This window comes from Thermobia domestica, chromosome 8 (genome assembly GCF_964235325.1).
Source record: "Thermobia domestica chromosome 8, izTheDome1.hap1.1, whole genome shotgun sequence".
Lineage (NCBI taxonomy): Eukaryota > Metazoa > Arthropoda > Insecta > Zygentoma > Lepismatidae > Thermobia > Thermobia domestica.
Genome location: NC_137461.1, coordinates 96,581,577 through 96,601,127, shown reverse-complemented (window position 1 = coordinate 96,601,127; position 19,551 = coordinate 96,581,577). Strand labels below are relative to the sequence as shown.

The following is a 19,551-nucleotide window of genomic DNA, read 5'->3' as shown; positions in this document are numbered from 1 at the left end:
TGCTTTCTGAGTAGCAGGTCTGGGTTCGATTCCCCGCCGAACCTTGTTTTATCTTACGTTTTTTTTTCTTATCACGTTGCTTCGTTTTATCAAAATAGTTTCTGTTGGCATTGCGTGAACAAAATATTTTCGTTATTACAGACATGGACGAAAAGAATATATTTATACACTAACTGTTGATATCGTCTTGAAACTAGGCAGTTTGTTCGTGTGAAGCTTCGAGACGATACTCAACTATTTAGAAAGAAACATATGTAGCTTTAGAGATGGGGCAACACCAGTGTTTCTTTCAGAAACAATGTTCCTGAGGATCACAGTTAGTATTCCCAGGGGCACTGCTCATAGTTTTCTATTTATTATTCTATTATACACGTATTATTTGGTCTCCTGCGGGGGCACTCTAAGAGCCCCAAGGAGGCAGTGTACCCCCAAAAAACATTTTGGAAAAAAACATTGAGCATCATTTGCACGATATAGTATAGAGACGAGACAAAAATACATTTTGTCTCGCGAGGATAGTGTGTGCTTCAAACCGGAAATAATTGCAAACAATCTCCCTTTTTATACTGGTCGTTTAGATAGATGCGTATACCAAGTTTGAAGTCTATACCACAACTGAAAAAGTATAAGATTATAACTTTTCAGGAAATACACACACACACACACACACATATATATATATATATATATATATATATATATATATATATATATACGCACCTTTTGACAATTTTCTCGTTGGCAGCGTATATAGTTATAATATACGGGATACGTGGAATAGTGCCTCTTTCGGTTCAGTAGTTTGTTTACAGGACCGGTTGGAGTGAAATGCGTTTTATAATAGACTCAACCTTTTAGGCAAACAATATATGCTATAAAAATAAACTTTCAAAGAAAGAAAAAGTGAGAAAAAGATTGTTAGGAATCGAACCCAGGTCTCCTGTCCAGTAGGCTCACGTCAAACCCCTACACTACCGATTTCCTTAGATTTTCGACTTCGTTCTTACTGCTCACATAATACTGGTACGTTGCGGCCTGCATCTGTGGGGAATTATATACCTCTATAATCGGAAACACACTTAATTGTTTGCATACTTCCACAAAACATACAAACACCAAATTTTGCATACTTGTTCGTCATGGGATGTGAGTAATGGGAAAATTCCGATATCACGAAAAAGGCGACATTTTCCATGGAAATGAAGTGTCGAAATTTTTCGTCGTTTCGAAATGCTGGTTTTTAGAGTAGTTCCACACACCATAGAAACGTCATATTTTGTCAGGCAGTGAAGCTAGGAACATAGTTTATGATAGAAAAAAGAGCATTAAAATTCGTTTTCGTTTCGCGGCGCAAATCGAAAAAATGTGAAATTTGTAATGGCTGTATGTAGGACGTTGAAATTTCGAGGTGATGTTTATTCTGATGCGTAGTTTGCGAATCCGCCCTTAAACTTGAAAGAAATAGTCATGTTCGGTGTAAGATGGTGCTAGGAATGTTATAAGGGGGCGTCTAATTCTACACAACTTGTAGATATGGTGGAATCACGAAATTGCGTTCAAGTGTGTAGATTACAGCGTATGTGAGGGGAAAATTCCGACATGTTGGAAAAGTCGCCATCTTCGATTCAAAATGGCGGCTCAAAAATTTGTAACCATGAAAATTGTAAGTTGTGCTCTTGGTAGGTAAGCCAGGTTTCGCTATGTTATTAAGGACGTAGTTCAGTTTAAGTGAAGAAACAAATCATTCGAGAAGTCGCCATCTTGAATGCAAAATTGCCATATTTTTGAATTGCCTTCATTTGGACTCTTATGTGGTATATTGAGGAGAATAAAACAAACAAAATTCAACGTAGTAAGTTAGCTCCGCGGTAAAGTGTCTGCTTTCTGAGTAGCCGGTCTGGGTTCGATTCCCCGCCGAACCTTGTTTTATCTTACGTTTTTTTTTCTTATCACGTTGCTTCGTTTTATCAAAATAGTTTCTGTTGGCATTGCGTGAACAAAATATTTTCGTTATTACAGACATGGACGAAAAGAATATATTTATACACTAACTGTTGATATCGTCTTGAAACTAGGCAGTTTGTTCGTGTGAAGCTTCGAGACGATACTCAACTATTTAGAAAGAAACATATGTAGCTTTAGAGATGGGGCAACACCAGTGTTTCTTTCAGAAACAATGTTCCTGAGGATCACAGTTAGTATTCCCAGGGGCACTGCTCATAGTTTTCTATTTATTATTCTATTATACACGTATTATTTGGTCTCCTGCGGGGGCACTCTAAGAGCCCCAAGGAGGCAGTGTACCCCCAAAAAACATTTTGGAAAAAAACATTGAGCATCATTTGCACGATATAGTATAGAGACGAGACAAAAATACATTTTGTCTCGCGAGGATAGTGTGTGCTTCAAACCGGAAATAATTGCAAACAATCTCCCTTTTTATACTGGTCGTTTAGATAGATGCGTATACCAAGTTTGAAGTCTATACCACAACTGAAAAAGTATAAGATTATAACTTTTCAGGAAATACACACACACACACACACACATATATATATATATATATATATATATATATATATATATATATATATATATATATATATATATATATATATACGCACCTTTTGACAATTTTCTCGTTGGCAGCGTATATAGTTATAATATACGGGATACGTGGAATAGTGCCTCTTTCGGTTCAGTAGTTTGTTTACAGGACCGGTTGGAGTGAAATGCGTTTTATAATAGACTCAACCTTTTAGGCAAACAATATATGCTATAAAAATAAACTTTCAAAGAAAGAAAAAGTGAGAAAAAGATTGTTAGGAATCGAACCCAGGTCTCCTGTCCAGTAGGCTCACGTCAAACCCCTACACTACCGATTTCCTTAGATTTTCGACTTCGTTCTTACTGCTCACATAATACTGGTACGTTGCGGCCTGCATCTGTGGGGAATTATATACCTCTATAATCGGAAACACACTTAATTGTTTGCATACTTCCACAAAACATACAAACACCAAATTTTGCATACTTGTTCGTCATGGGATGTGAGTAATGGGAAAATTCCGATATCACGAAAAAGGCGAAATTTTCCATGGAAATGAAGTGTCGAAATTTTTCGTCGTTTCGAAATGCTGGTTTTTAGAGTAGTTCCACACACCATAGAAACGTCATATTTTGTCAGGCAGTGAAGCTAGGAACATAGTTTATGATAGAAAAAAGAGCATTAAAATTCGTTTTCGTTTCGCGGCGCAAATCGAAAAAATGTGAAATTTGTAATGGCTGTATGTAGGACGTTGAAATTTCGAGGTGATGTTTATTCTGATGCGTAGTTTGCGAATCCGCCCTTAAACTTGAAAGAAATAGTCATGTTCGGTGTAAGATGGTGCTAGGAATGTTATAAGGGGGCGTCTAATTCTACACAACTTGTAGATATGGTGGAATCACGAAATTGCGTTCAAGTGTGTAGATTACAGCGTATGTGAGGGGAAAATTCCGACATGTTGGAAAAGTCGCCATCTTCGATTCAAAATGGCGGCTCAAAAATTTGTAACCATGAAAATTGTAAGTTGTGCTCTTGGTAGGTAAGCCAGGTTTCGCTATGTTATTAAGGACGTAGTTCAGTTTAAGTGAAGAAACAAATCATTCGAGAAGTCGCCATCTTGAATGCAAAATTGCCATATTTTTGAATTGCCTTCATTTGGACTCTTATGTGGTATATTGAGGAGAATAAAACATACAAAGTTCAACGTATTAAGTTAGCTCCGCGGTAAAGTGTCTGCTTTCTGAGTAGCAGGTCTGGGTTCGATTCCCCGCCGAACCTTGTTTTATCTTATGTTTTTTTTTCTTATCATGTTGCTTCGTTTTATCAAAATAATTTCTGTTGGCATTGCGTGAACAAAATATTTTCGTTATTACAGACATAGACGAAAAGAATATATTTATACACTAACTGTTGATATCGTCTTGAAACTAGGCAGTTTGTTCGTGTGAAGCTTCGAGACGATACTCAACTATTTAGAAAGAAACATATGTAGCTTTAGAGATGGGGCAACACCAGTGTTTCTTTCAGAAACAATGTTCCTGAGGATCACAGTTAGTATTCCCAGGGTCACTGCTCATAGTTTTCTATTTATTATTCTATTATACACGTATTATTTGGTCTCCTGCGGGGGCACTCTAAGAGCCCCAAGGAGGCAGTGCCCAAAAAACATTTTGGAAAAAAACATTGAGCATCATTTGCACGATATAGTATAGAGACGAGACAAAAATACATTTTGTCTCGCGAGGATAGTGTGTGCTTCAAACCGGAAATAATTGCAAACAATCTCCCTTTTTATACTGGTCGTTTAGATAGATGCGTATACCAAGTTTGAAGTCTATACCACAACTGAAAAAGTATAAGATTATAACTTTTAAGGAAATACACACACACACACACACACACACATATATATATATATATATATATATATATATATATATATATATACATATACGCACCTTTTGACAATTTTCTCGTTGGCAGCGTATATAGTTATAATATACGGGATACGTGGAATAGTGCCTCTTTCGGTTCAGTAGTTTGTTTACAGGACCGGTTGGAGTGAAATGCGTTTTATAATAGACTCAACCTTTTAGGCAAACAATATATGCTATAAAAATAAACTTTCAAAGAAAGAAAAAGTGAGAAAAAGATTGTTAGGAATCGAACCCAGGTCTCCTGTCCAGTAGGCTCACGTCAATCCCCTACACTACCGATTTCCTTAGATTTTCGACTTCGTTCTTACTGCTCACATAATACTGGTACGTTGCGGCCTGCATCTGTGGGGAATTATATACCTCTATAATCGGAAACACACTTAATTGTTTGCATACTTCCACAAAACATACAAACACCAAATTTTGCATACTTGTTCGTCATGGGATGTGAGTAATGGGAAAATTCCGATATCACGAAAAAGGCGACATTTTCCATGGAAATGAAGTGTCGAAATTTTTCGTCGTTTCGAAATGCTGGTTTTTAGAGTAGTTCCACACACCATAGAAACGTCATATTTTGTCAGGCAGTGAAGCTAGGAACATAGTTTATGATAGAAAAAAGAGCATTAAAATTCGTTTTCGTTTCGCGGCGCAAATCGAAAAAATGTGAAATTTGTAATGGCTGTATGTAGGACGTTGAAATTTCGAGGTGATGTTTATTCTGATGCGTAGTTTGCGAATCCGCCCTTAAACTTGAAAGAAATAGTCATGTTCGGTGTAAGATGGTGCTAGGAATGTTATAAGGGGGCGTCTAATTCTACACAACTTGTAGATATGGTGGAATCACGAAATTGCGTTCAAGTGTGTAGATTACAGCGTATGTGAGGGGAAAATTCCGACATGTTGGAAAAGTCGCCATCTTCGATTCAAAATGGCGGCTCAAAAATTTGTAACCATGAAAATTGTAAGTTGTGCTCTTGGTAGGTAAGCCAGGTTTCGCTATGTTATTAAGGACGTAGTTCAGTTTAAGTGAAGAAACAAATCATTCGAGAAGTCGCCATCTTGAATGCAAAATTGCCATATTTTTGAATTGCCTTCATTTGGACTCTTATGTGGTATATTGAGGAGAATAAAACAAACAAAATTCAACGTAGTAAGTTAGCTCCGCGGTAAAGTGTCTGCTTTCTGAGTAGCAGGTCTGGGTTCGATTCCCCGCCGAACTTTGTTTTATCTTACGTTTTTTTTTTATCACGTTGCTTCGTTTTATCAAAATAGTTTCTGTTGGCATTGCGTGAACAAAATATTTTCGTTATTACAGACATGGACGAAAAGAATATATTTATACACTAACTGTTGATATCGTCTTGAAACTAGGCAGTTTGTTCGTGTGAAGCTTCGAGACGATACTCAACTATTTAGAAAGAAACATATGTAGCTTTAGAGATGGGGCAACACCAGTGTTTCTTTCAGAAACAATGTTCCTGAGGATCACAGTTAGTATTCCCAGGGGCACTGCTCATAGTTTTCTATTTATTATTCTATTATACACGTATTATTTGGTCTCCTGCGGGGGCACTCTAAGAGCCCCAAGGAGGCAGTGTACCCCCAAAAAACATTTTGGAAAAAAACATTGAGCATCATTTGCACGATATAGTATAGAGACGAGACAAAAATACATTTTGTCTCGCGAGGATAGTGTGTGCTTCAAACCGGAAATAATTGCAAACAATCTCCCTTTTTATACTGGTCGTTTAGATAGATGCGTATACCAAGTTTGAAGTCTATACCACAACTGAAAAAGTATAAGATTATAACTTTTCAGGAAATACACACACACACACACACACATATATATATATATATATATATATACGCACCTTTTGACAATTTTCTCGTTGGCGCGTATATAGTTATAATATACGGGATACGTGGAATAGTGCCTCTTTCGGTTCAGTAGTTTGTTTACAGGACCGGTTGGAGTGAAATGCGTTTTATAATAGACTCAACCTTTTAGGCAAACAATATATGCTATAAAAATAAACTTTCAAAGAAAGAAAAAGATTGTTAGGAATCGAACCCAGGTCTCCTGTCCAGTAGGCTCACGTCAAACCCTTACACTACCGATTTCCTTAGATTTTCGACTTCGTTCTTATTGCTCACATAATACTGGTACGTTGCGGCCTGCATCTGTGGGGAATTATATACCTCTATAATCGGAAACACACTTAATTGTTTGCATACTTCCACAAAACATACAAACACCAAATTTTGCATACTTGTTCGTCATGGGATGTGAGTAATGGGAAAATTCCGATATCACGAAAAAGGCGACATTTTCCATGGAAATGAAGTGTCGAAATTTTTCGTCGTTTCGAAATGCTGGTTTTTAGAGTAGTTCCACACACCATAGAAACGTCATATTTTGTCAGGCAGTGAAGCTAGGAACATAGTTTATGATAGAAAAAAGAGCATTAAAATTCGTTTTCGTTTCGCGGCGCAAATCGAAAAAATGTGAAATTTGTAATGGCTGTATGTAGGACGTTGAAATTTCGAGGTGATGTTTATTCTGATGCGTAGTTTGCGAATCCGCCCTTAAACTTGAAAGAAATAGTCATGTTCGGTGTAAGATGGTGCTAGGAATGTTATAAGGGGGCGTCTAATTCTACACAACTTGTAGATATGGTGGAATCACGAAATTGCGTTCAAGTGTGTAGATTACAGCGTATGTGAGGGGAAAATTCCGACATGTTGGAAAAGTCGCCATCTTCGATTCAAAATGGCGGCTCAAAAATTTGTAACCATGAAAATTGTAAGTTGTGCTCTTGGTAGGTAAGCCAGGTTTCGCTATGTTATTAAGGACGTAGTTCAGTTTAAGTGAAGAAACAAATCATTCGAGAAGTCGCCATCTTGAATGCAAAATTGCCATATTTTTGAATTGCCTTCATTTGGACTCTTATGTGGTATATTGAGGAGAATAAAACAAACAAAATTCAACGTAGTAAGTTAGCTCCGCGGTAAAGTGTCTGCTTTCTGAGTAGCAGGTCTGGGTTCGATTCCCCGCCGAACTTTGTTTTATCTTACGTTTTTTTTCTTATCACGTTGCTTCGTTTTATCAAAATAGTTTCTGTTGGCATTGCGTGAACAAAATATTTTCGTTATTACAGACATGGACGAAAAGAATATATTTATACACTAACTGTTGATATCGTCTTGAAACTAGGCAGTTTGTTCGTGTGAAGCTTCGAGACGATACTCAACTATTTAGAAAGAAACATATGTAGCTTTAGAGATGGGGCAACACCAGTGTTTCTTTCAGAAACAATGTTCCTGAGGATCACAGTTAGTATTCCCAGGGGCACTGCTCATAGTTTTCTATTTATTATTCTATTATACACGTATTATTTGGTCTCCTGCGGGGGCACTCTAAGAGCCCCAAGGAGGCAGTGTACCCCCAAAAAACATTTTGGAAAAAAACATTGAGCATCATTTGCACGATATAGTATAGAGACGAGACAAAAATACATTTTGTCTCGCGAGGATAGTGTGTGCTTCAAACCGGAAATAATTGCAAACAATCTCCCTTTTTATACTGGTCGTTTAGATAGATGCGTATACCAAGTTTGAAGTCTATACCACAACTGAAAAAGTATAAGATTATAACTTTTAAGGAAATACACACACACACACACACATATATATATATATATATATATATATATATATATATATATATATACGCACCTTTTGACAATTTTCTCGTTGGCAGCGTATATAGTTATAATATACGGGATACGTGGAATAGTGCCTCTTTCGGTTCAGTAGTTTGTTTACAGGACCGGTTGGAGTGAAATGCGTTTTATAATAGACTCAACCTTTTAGGCAAACAATATATGCTATAAAAATAAACTTTCAAAGAAAGAAAAAGTGAGAAAAAGATTGTTAGGAATCGAACCCAGGTCTCCTGTCCAGTAGGCTCACGTCAATCCCCTACACTACCGATTTCCTTAGATTTTCGACTTCGTTCTTACTGCTCACATAATACTGGTACGTTGCGGCCTGCATCTGTGGGGAATTATATACCTCTATAATCGGAAACACACTTAATTGTTTGCATACTTCCACAAAACATACAAACACCAAATTTTGCATACTTGTTCGTCATGGGATGTGAGTAATGGGAAAATTCCGATATCACGAAAAAGGCGACATTTTCCATGGAAATGAAGTGTCGAAATTTTTCGTCGTTTCGAAATGCTGGTTTTTAGAGTAGTTCCACACACCATAGAAACGTCATATTTTGTCAGGCAGTGAAGCTAGGAACATAGTTTATGATAGAAAAAAGAGCATTAAAATTCGTTTTCGTTTCGCGGCGCAAATCGAAAAAATGTGAAATTTGTAATGGCTGTATGTAGGACGTTGAAATTTCGAGGTGATGTTTATTCTGATGCGTAGTTTGCGAATCCGCCCTTAAACTTGAAAGAAATAGTCATGTTCGGTGTAAGATGGTGCTAGGAATGTTATAAGGGGGCGTCTAATTCTACACAACTTGTAGATATGGTGGAATCACGAAATTGCGTTCAAGTGTGTAGATTACAGCGTATGTGAGGGGAAAATTCCGACATGTTGGAAAAGTCGCCATCTTCGATTCAAAATGGCGGCTCAAAAATTTGTAACCATGAAAATTGTAAGTTGTGCTCTTGGTAGGTAAGCCAGGTTTCGCTATGTTATTAAGGACGTAGTTCAGTTTAAGTGAATAAACAAATCATTCGAGAAGTCGCCATCTTGAATGCAAAATTGCCATATTTTTGAATTGCCTTCATTTGGACTCTTATGTGGTATATTGAGGAGAATAAAACAAACAAAATTCAACGTAGTAAGTTAGCTCCGCGGTAAAGTGTCTGCTTTCTGAGTAGCAGGTCTGGGTTCGATTCCCCGCCGAACCTTGTTTTATCTTACGTTTTTTTTCTTATCACGTTGCTTCGTTTTATCAAAATAGTTTCTGTTGGCATTGCGTGAACAAAATATTTTCGTTATTACAGACATGGACGAAAAGAATATATTTATACACTAACTGTTGATATCGTCTTGAAACTAGGCAGTTTGTTCGTGTGAAGCTTCGAGACGATACTCAACTATTTAGAAAGAAACATATGTAGCTTTAGAGATGGGGCAACACCAGTGTTTCTTTCAGAAACAATGTTCCTGAGGATCACAGTTAGTATTCCCAGGGGCACTGCTCATAGTTTTCTATTTATTATTCTATTATACACGTATTATTTGGTCTCCTGCGGGGGCACTCTAAGAGCCCCAAGGAGGCAGTGTACCCCCAAAAAACATTTTGGAAAAAAACATTGAGCATCATTTGCACGATATAGTATAGAGACGAGACAAAAATACATTTTGTCTCGCGAGGATAGTGTGTGCTTCAAACCGGAAATAATTGCAAACAATCTCCCTTTTTATACTGGTCGTTTAGATAGATGCGTATACCAAGTTTGAAGTCTATACCACAACTGAAAAAGTATAAGATTATAACTTTTCAGGAAATACACACACACACACACACACACACACACACACATATATATATATATATATATATACGCACCTTTTGACAATTTTCTCGTTGGCGCGTATATAGTTATAATATACGGGATACGTGGAATAGTGCCTCTTTCGGTTCAGTAGTTTGTTTACAGGACCGGTTGGAGTGAAATGCGTTTTATAATAGACTCAACCTTTTAGGCAAACAATATATGCTATAAAAATAAACTTTCAAAGAAAGAAAAAGATTGTTAGGAATCGAACCCAGGTCTCCTGTCCAGTAGGCTCACGTCAAACCCTTACACTACCGATTTCCTTAGATTTTCGACTTCGTTCTTATTGCTCACATAATACTGGTACGTTGCGGCCTGCATCTGTGGGGAATTATATACCTCTATAATCGGAAACACACTTAATTGTTTGCATACTTCCACAAAACATACAAACACCAAATTTTGCATACTTGTTCGTCATGGGATGTGAGTAATGGGAAAATTCCGATATCACGAAAAAGGCGACATTTTCCATGGAAATGAAGTGTCGAAATTTTTCGTCGTTTCGAAATGCTGGTTTTTAGAGTAGTTCCACACACCATAGAAACGTCATATTTTGTCAGGCAGTGAAGCTAGGAACATAGTTTATGATAGAAAAAAGAGCATTAAAATTCGTTTTCGTTTCGCGGCGCAAATCGAAAAAATGTGAAATTTGTAATGGCTGTATGTAGGACGTTGAAATTTCGAGGTGATGTTTATTCTGATGCGTAGTTTGCGAATCCGCCCTTAAAGTTGAAAGAAATAGTCATGTTCCGTGTAAGATGGTGCTAGGAATGTTATAAGGGGGCGTCTAATTCTACACAACTTGTAGATATGGTGGAATCACGAAATTGCGTTCAAGTGTGTAGATTACAGCGTATGTGAGGGGAAAATTCCGACATGTTGGAAAAGTCGCCATCTTCGATTCAAAATGGCGGCTCAAAAATTTGTAACCATGAAAATTGTAAGTTGTGCTCTTGGTAGGTAAGCCAGGTTTCGCTATGTTATTAAGGACGTAGTTCAGTTTAAGTGAAGAAACAAATCATTCGAGAAGTCGCCATCTTGAATGCAAAATTGCCATATTTTTGAATTGCCTTCATTTGGACTCTTATGTGGTATATTGAGGAGAATAAAACATACAAAGTTCAACGTATTAAGTTAGCTCCGCGGTAAAGTGTCTGCTTTCTGAGTAGCAGGTCTGGGTTCGATTCCCCGCCGAACCTTGTTTTATCTTATGTTTTTTTTCTTATCATGTTGCTTCGTTTTATCAAAATAATTTCTGTTGGCATTGCGTGAACAAAATATTTTCGTTATTACAGACATGGACGAAAAGAATATATTTATACACTAACTGTTGATATCGTCTTGAAACTAGGCAGTTTGTTCGTGTGAAGCTTCGAGACGATACTCAACTATTTAGAAAGAAACATATGTAGCTTTAGAGATGGGGCAACACCAGTGTTTCTTTCAGAAACAATGTTCCTGAGGATCACAGTTAGTATTCCCAGGGGCACTGCTCATAGTTTTCTATTTATTATTCTATTATACACGTATTATTTGGTCTCCTGCGGGGGCACTCTAAGAGCCCCAAGGAGGCAGTGTACCCCCAAAAAACATTTTGGAAAAAAACATTGAGCATCATTTGCACGATATAGTATAGAGACGAGACAAAAATACATTTTGTCTCGCGAGGATAGTGTGTGCTTCAAACCGGAAATAATTGCAAACAATCTCCCTTTTTATACTGGTCGTTTAGATAGATGCGTATACCAAGTTTGAAGTCTATACCACAACTGAAAAAGTATAAGATTATAACTTTTCAGGAAATACACACACACACACACACACACACACACACACATATATATATATATATATATATACGCACCTTTTGACAATTTTCTCGTTGGCGCGTATATAGTTATAATATACGGGATACGTGGAATAGTGCCTCTTTCGGTTCAGTAGTTTGTTTACAGGACCGGTTGGAGTGAAATGCGTTTTATAATAGACTCAACCTTTTAGGCAAACAATATATGCTATAAAAATAAACTTTCAAAGAAAGAAAAAGATTGTTAGGAATCGAACCCAGGTCTCCTGTCCAGTAGGCTCACGTCAAACCCTTACACTACCGATTTCCTTAGATTTTCGACTTCGTTCTTATTGCTCACATAATACTGGTACGTTGCGGCCTGCATCTGTGGGGAATTATATACCTCTATAATCGGAAACACACTTAATTGTTTGCATACTTCCACAAAACATACAAACACCAAATTTTGCATACTTGTTCGTCATGGGATGTGAGTAATGGGAAAATTCCGATATCACGAAAAAGGCGACATTTTCCATGGAAATGAAGTGTCGAAATTTTTCGTCGTTTCGAAATGCTGGTTTTTAGAGTAGTTCCACACACCATAGAAACGTCATATTTTGTCAGGCAGTGAAGCTAGGAACATAGTTTATGATAGAAAAAAGAGCATTAAAATTCGTTTTCGTTTCGCGGCGCAAATCGAAAAAATGTGAAATTTGTAATGGCTGTATGTAGGACGTTGAAATTTCGAGGTGATGTTTATTCTGATGCGTAGTTTGCGAATCCGCCCTTAAAGTTGAAAGAAATAGTCATGTTCCGTGTAAGATGGTGCTAGGAATGTTATAAGGGGGCGTCTAATTCTACACAACTTGTAGATATGGTGGAATCACGAAATTGCGTTCAAGTGTGTAGATTACAGCGTATGTGAGGGGAAAATTCCGACATGTTGGAAAAGTCGCCATCTTCGATTCAAAATGGCGGCTCAAAAATTTGTAACCATGAAAATTGTAAGTTGTGCTCTTGGTAGGTAAGCCAGGTTTCGCTATGTTATTAAGGACGTAGTTCAGTTTAAGTGAAGAAACAAATCATTCGAGAAGTCGCCATCTTGAATGCAAAATTGCCATATTTTTGAATTGCCTTCATTTGGACTCTTATGTGGTATATTGAGGAGAATAAAACATACAAAGTTCAACGTATTAAGTTAGCTCCGCGGTAAAGTGTCTGCTTTCTGAGTAGCAGGTCTGGGTTCGATTCCCCGCCGAACCTTGTTTTATCTTATGTTTTTTTTCTTATCATGTTGCTTCGTTTTATCAAAATAATTTCTGTTGGCATTGCGTGAACAAAATATTTTCGTTATTACAGACATGGACGAAAAGAATATATTTATACACTAACTGTTGATATCGTCTTGAAACTAGGCAGTTTGTTCGTGTGAAGCTTCGAGACGATACTCAACTATTTAGAAAGAAACATATGTAGCTTTAGAGATGGGGCAACACCAGTGTTTCTTTCAGAAACAATGTTCCTGAGGATCACAGTTAGTATTCCCAGGGGCACTGCTCATAGTTTTCTATTTATTATTCTATTATACACGTATTATTTGGTCTCCTGCGGGGGCACTCTAAGAGCCCCAAGGAGGCAGTGTACCCCCAAAAAACATTTTGGAAAAAAACATTGAGCATCATTTGCACGATATAGTATAGAGACGAGACAAAAATACATTTTGTCTCGCGAGGATAGTGTGTGCTTCAAACCGGAAATAATTGCAAACAATCTCCCTTTTTATACTGGTCGTTTAGATAGATGCGTATACCAAGTTTGAAGTCTATACCACAACTGAAAAAGTATAAGATTATAACTTTTCAGGAAATACACACACACACACACACACATATATATATATATATATACGCACCTTTTGACAATTTTCTCGTTGGCAGCGTATATAGTTATAATATACGGGATACGTGGAATAGTGCCTCTTTCGGTTTAGTAGTTTGTTTACAGGACCGGTTGGAGTGAAATGCGTTTTATAATAGACTCAACCTTTTAGGCAAACAATATATGCTATAAAAATAAACTTTCAAAGAAAGAAAAAGTGAGAAAAAGATTGTTAGGAATCGAACCCAGGTCTCCTGTCCAGTAGGCTCACGTCAATCCCCTACACTACCGATTTCCTTAGATTTTCGACTTCGTTCTTACTGCTCACATAATACTGGTACGTTGCGGCCTGCATCTGTGGGGAATTATATACCTCTATAATCGGAAACACACTTAATTGTTTGCATACTTCCACAAAACATACAAACACCAAATTTTGCATACTTGTTCGTCATGGGATGTGAGTAATGGGAAAATTCTGATATCACGAAAAAGGCGACATTTTCCATGGAAATGAAGTGTCGAAATGTTTCGTCGTTTCGAAATGCTGGTTTTTAGAGTAGTTCCACACACCATAGAAACGTCATATTTTGTCAGGCAGTGAAGCTAGGAACATAGTTTATGATAGAAAAAAGAGCATTAAAATTCGTTTTCGTTTCGCGGCGCAAATCGAAAAAATGTGAAATTTGTAATGGCTGTATGTAGGACGTTGAAATTTCGAGGTGATGTTTATTCTGATGCGTAGTTTGCGAATCCGCCCTTAAACTTGAAAGAAATAGTCATGTTCGGTGTAAGATGGTGCTAGGAATGTTATAAGGGGGCGTCTAATTCTACACAACTTGTAGATATGGTGGAATCACGAAATTGCGTTCAAGTGTGTAGATTACAGCGTATGTGAGGGGAAAATTCCGACATGTTGGAAAAGTCGCCATCTTCGATTCAAAATGGCGGCTCAAAAATTTGTAACCATGAAAATTGTAAGTTGTGCTCTTGGTAGGTAAGCCAGGTTTCGCTATGTTATTAAGGACGTAGTTCAGTTTAAGTGAATAAACAAATCATTCGAGAAGTCGCCATCTTGAATGCAAAATTGCCATATTTTTGAATTGCCTTCATTTGGACTCTTATGTGGTATATTGAGGAGAATAAAACATACAAAGTTCAACGAATTAAGTTAGCTCCGCGGTAAAGTGTCTGCTTTCTGAGTAGCAGGTCTGGGTTCGATTCCCCGCCGAACCTTGTTTTATCTTATGTTTTTTTTCTTATCATGTTGCTTCGTTTTATCAAAATAATTTCTGTTGGCATTGCGTGAACAAAATATTTTCGTTATTACAGACATAGACGAAAAGAATATATTTATACACTAACTGTTGATATCGTCTTGAAACTAGGCAGTTTGTTCGTGTGAAGCTTCGAGACGATACTCAACTATTTAGAAAGAAACATATGTAGCTTTAGAGATGGGGCAACACCAGTGTTTCTTTCAGAAACAATGTTCCTGAGGATCACAGTTAGTATTCCCAGGGGCACTGCTCATAGTTTTCTATTTATTATTCTATTATACACGTATTATTTGGTCTCCTGCGGGGGCACTCTAAGAGCCCCAAGGAGGCAGTGTACCCCCAAAAAACATTTTGGAAAAAAACATTGAGCATCATTTGCACGATATAGTATAGAGACGAGACAAAAATACATTTTGTCTCGCGAGGATAGTGTGTGCTTCAAACCGGAAATAATTGCAAACAATCTCCCTTTTTATACTGGTCGTTTAGATAGATGCGTATACCAAGTTTGAAGTCTATACCACAACTGAAAAAGTATAAGATTATAACTTTTCAGGAAATACACACACACACACACACACACACACATATATATATATATATATATATATATATATATATATATATATATATATATATATATATATATATACGCACCTTTTGACAATTTTCTCGTTGGCAGCGTATATAGTTATAATATACGGGATACGTGGAATAGTGCCTCTTTCGGTTCAGTAGTTTGTTTACAGGACCGGTTGGAGTGAAATGCGTTTTATAATAGACTCAACCTTTTAGGCAAACAATATATGCTATAAAAATAAACTTTCAAAGAAAGAAAAAGTGAGAAAAAGATTGTTAGGAATCGAACCCAGGTCTCCTGTCCAGTAGGCTCACGTCAATCCCCTACACTACCGATTTCCTTAGATTTTCGACTTCGTTCTTACTGCTCACATAATACTGGTACGTTGCGGCCTGCATCTGTGGGGAATTATATACCTCTATAATCGGAAACACACTTAATTGTTTGCATACTTCCACAAAACATACAAACACCAAATTTTGCATACTTGTTCGTCATGGGATGTGAGTAATGGGAAAATTCCGATATCACGAAAAAGGCGACATTTTCCATGGAAATGAAGTGTCGAAATTTTTCGTCGTTTCGAAATGCTGGTTTTTAGAGTAGTTCCACACACCATAGAAACGTCATATTTTGTCAGGCAGTGAAGCTAGGAACATAGTTTATGATAGAAAAAAGAGCATTAAAATTCGTTTTCGTTTCGCGGCGCAAATCGAAAAAATGTGAAATTTGTAATGGCTGTATGTAGGACGTTGAAATTTCGAGGTGATGTTTATTCTGATGCGTAGTTTGCGAATCCGCCCTTAAACTTGAAAGAAATAGTCATGTTCGGTGTAAGATGGTGCTAGGAATGTTATAAGGGGGCGTCTAATTCTACACAACTTGTAGATATGGTGGAATCACGAAATTGCGTTCAAGTGTGTAGATTACAGCGTATGTGAGGGGAAAATTCCGACATGTTGGAAAAGTCGCCATCTTCGATTCAAAATGGCGGCTCAAATATTTGTAACCATGAAAATTGTAAGTTGTGCTCTTGGTAGGTAAGCCAGGTTTCGCTATGTTATTAAGGACGTAGTTCAGTTTAAGTGAATAAACAAATCATTCGAGAAGTCGCCATCTTGAATGCAAAATTGCCATATTTTTGAATTGCCTTCATTTGGACTCTTATGTGGTATATTGAGGAGAATAAAACATACGAAGTTCAACGTATTAAGTTAGCTCCGCGGTAAAGTGTCTGCTTTCTGAGTAGCAGGTCTGGGTTCGATTCCCCGCCGAACCTTGTTTTATCTTATGTTTTTTTTCTTATCATGTTGCTTCGTTTTATCAAAATAATTTCTGTTGGCATTGCGTGAACAAAATATTTTCGTTATTACAGACATAGACGAAAAGAATATATTTATACACTAACTGTTGATATCGTCTTGAAACTAGGCAGTTTGTTCGTGTGAAGCTTCGAGACGATACTCAACTATTTAGAAAGAAACATACGTAGCTTTAGAGATGGGGCAACACCAGTGTTTCTTTCAGAAACAATGTTCCTGAGGATCACAGTTAGTATTCCCAGGGGCACTGCTCATAGTTTTCTATTTATTATTCTATTATACACGTATTATTTGGTCTCCTGCGGGGGCACTCTAAGAGCCCCAAGGAGGCAGTGTACCCCCAAAAAACATTTTGGAAAAAAACATTGAGCATCATTTGCACGATATAGTATAGAGACGAGACAAAAATACATTTTGTCTCGCGAGGATAGTGTGTGCTTCAAACCGGAAATAATTGCAAACAATCTCCCTTTTTATACTGGTCGTTTAGATAGATGCGTATACCAAGTTTGAAGTCTATACCACAACTGAAAAAGTATAAGATTATAACTTTTCAGGAAATACACACACACACACACACACATATATATATATATATATATATATATATATATACGCACCTTTTGACAATTTTCTCGTTGGCAGCGTATATAGTTATAATATACGGGATACGTGGAATAGTGCCTCTTTCGGTTCAGTAGTTTGTTTACAGGACCGGTTTGAGTGAAATGCGTTTTATAATAGACTCAACCTTTTAGGCAAACAATATATGCTATAAAAATAAACTTTCAAAGAAAGAAAAAGTGAGAAAAAGATTGTTAGGAATCGAACCCAGGTCTCCTGTCCAGTAGGCTCACGTCAATCCCCTACACTACCGATTTCCTTAGATTTTCGACTTCGTTCTTACTGCTCACATAATACTGGTACGTTGCGGCCTGCATCTGTGGGGAATTATATACCTCTATAATCGGAAACACACTTAATTGTTTGCATACTTCCACAAAACATACAAACACCAAATTTTGCATACTTGTTCGTCATGGGATGTGAGTAATGGGAAAATTCCGATATCACGAAAAAGGCGACATTTTCCATGGAAATGAAGTGTCGAAATTTTTCGTCGTTTCGAAATGCTGGTTTTTAGAGTAGTTCCACACACCATAGAAACGTCATATTTTGTCAGGCAGTGAAGCTAGGAACATAGTTTATGATAGAAAAAAGAGCATTAAAATTCGTTTTCGTTTCGCGGCGCAAATCGAAAAAATGTGAAATTTGTAATGGCTGTATGTAGGACGTTGAAATTTCGAGGTGATGTTTATTCTGATGCGTAGTTTGCGAATCCGCCCTTAAACTTGAAAGAAATAGTCATGTTCGGTGTAAGATGGTGCTAGGAATGTTATAAGGGGGCGTCTAATTCTACACAACTTGTAGATATGGTGGAATCACGAAATTGCGTTCAAGTGTGTAGATTACAGCGTATGTGAGGGGAAAATTCCGACATGTTGGAAAAGTCGCCATCTTCGATTCAAAATGGCGGCTCAAAAATTTGTAACCATGAAAATTGTAAGTTGTGCTCTTGGTAGGTAAGCCAGGTTTCGCTATGTTATTAAGGACGTAGTTCAGTTTAAGTGAAGAAACAAATCATTCGAGAAGTCGCCATCTTGAATGCAAAATTGCCATATTTTTGAATTGCCTTCATTTGGACTCTTATGTGGTATATTGAGGAAATAAAACAAACAAAATTCAACGTAGTAAGTTAGCTCCGCGGTAAAGTGTCTGCTTTCTGAGTAGCAGGTCTGGGTTCGATTCCCCGCCGAACCTTGTTTTATCTTACGTTTTTTTTTCTTATCACGTTGCTTCGTTTTATCAAAATAGTTTCTGTTGGCATTGCGTGAACAAAATATTTTCGTTATTACAGACATGGACGAAAAGAATATATTTATACACTAACTGTTGATATCGTCTTGAAACTAGGCAGTTTGTTCGTGTGAAGCTTCGAGACGATACTCAACTATTTAGAAAGAAACATATGTAGCTTTAGAGATGGGGCAACACCAGTGTTTCTTTCAGAAACAATGTTCCTGAGGATCACAGTTAGTATTCCCAGGGGCACTGCTCATAGTTTTCTATTTATTATTCTATTATACACGTATTATTTGGTCTCCTGCGGGGGCACTCTAAGAGCCCCAAGGAGGCAGTGTACCCCCAAAAAACATTTTGGAAAAAAACATTGAGCATCATTTGCACGATATAGTATAGAGACGAGACAAAAATACATTTTGTCTCGCGAGGATAGTGTGTGCTTCAAACCGGAAATAATTGCAAACAATCTCCCTTTTTATACTGGTCGTTTAGATAGATGCGTATACCAAGTTTGAAGTCTATACCACAACTGAAAAAGTATAAGATTATAACTTTTCAGGAAATACACACACACACACACACACACACATATATATATATATATACGCACCTTTTGACAATTTTCTCGTTGGCAGCGTATATAGTTATAATATACGGGATACGTGGAATAGTGCCTCTTTCGGTTCAGTAGTTTGTTTACAGGACCGGTTGGAGTGAAATGCGTTTTATAATAGACTCAACCTTTTAGGCA

General features: G+C 37.2%; 1 protein-coding gene across 1 annotated transcript in view; it reads right to left on the bottom strand.

The window, feature by feature from the left end:
• LOC145692225 (methyl farnesoate epoxidase-like) overlaps positions 1 to 19,551 on the bottom strand; it is a 215,555-nt gene that overhangs the window by 45,585 nt on the left and 150,419 nt on the right. The gene's annotated exons all lie outside the window — the stretch shown is intronic.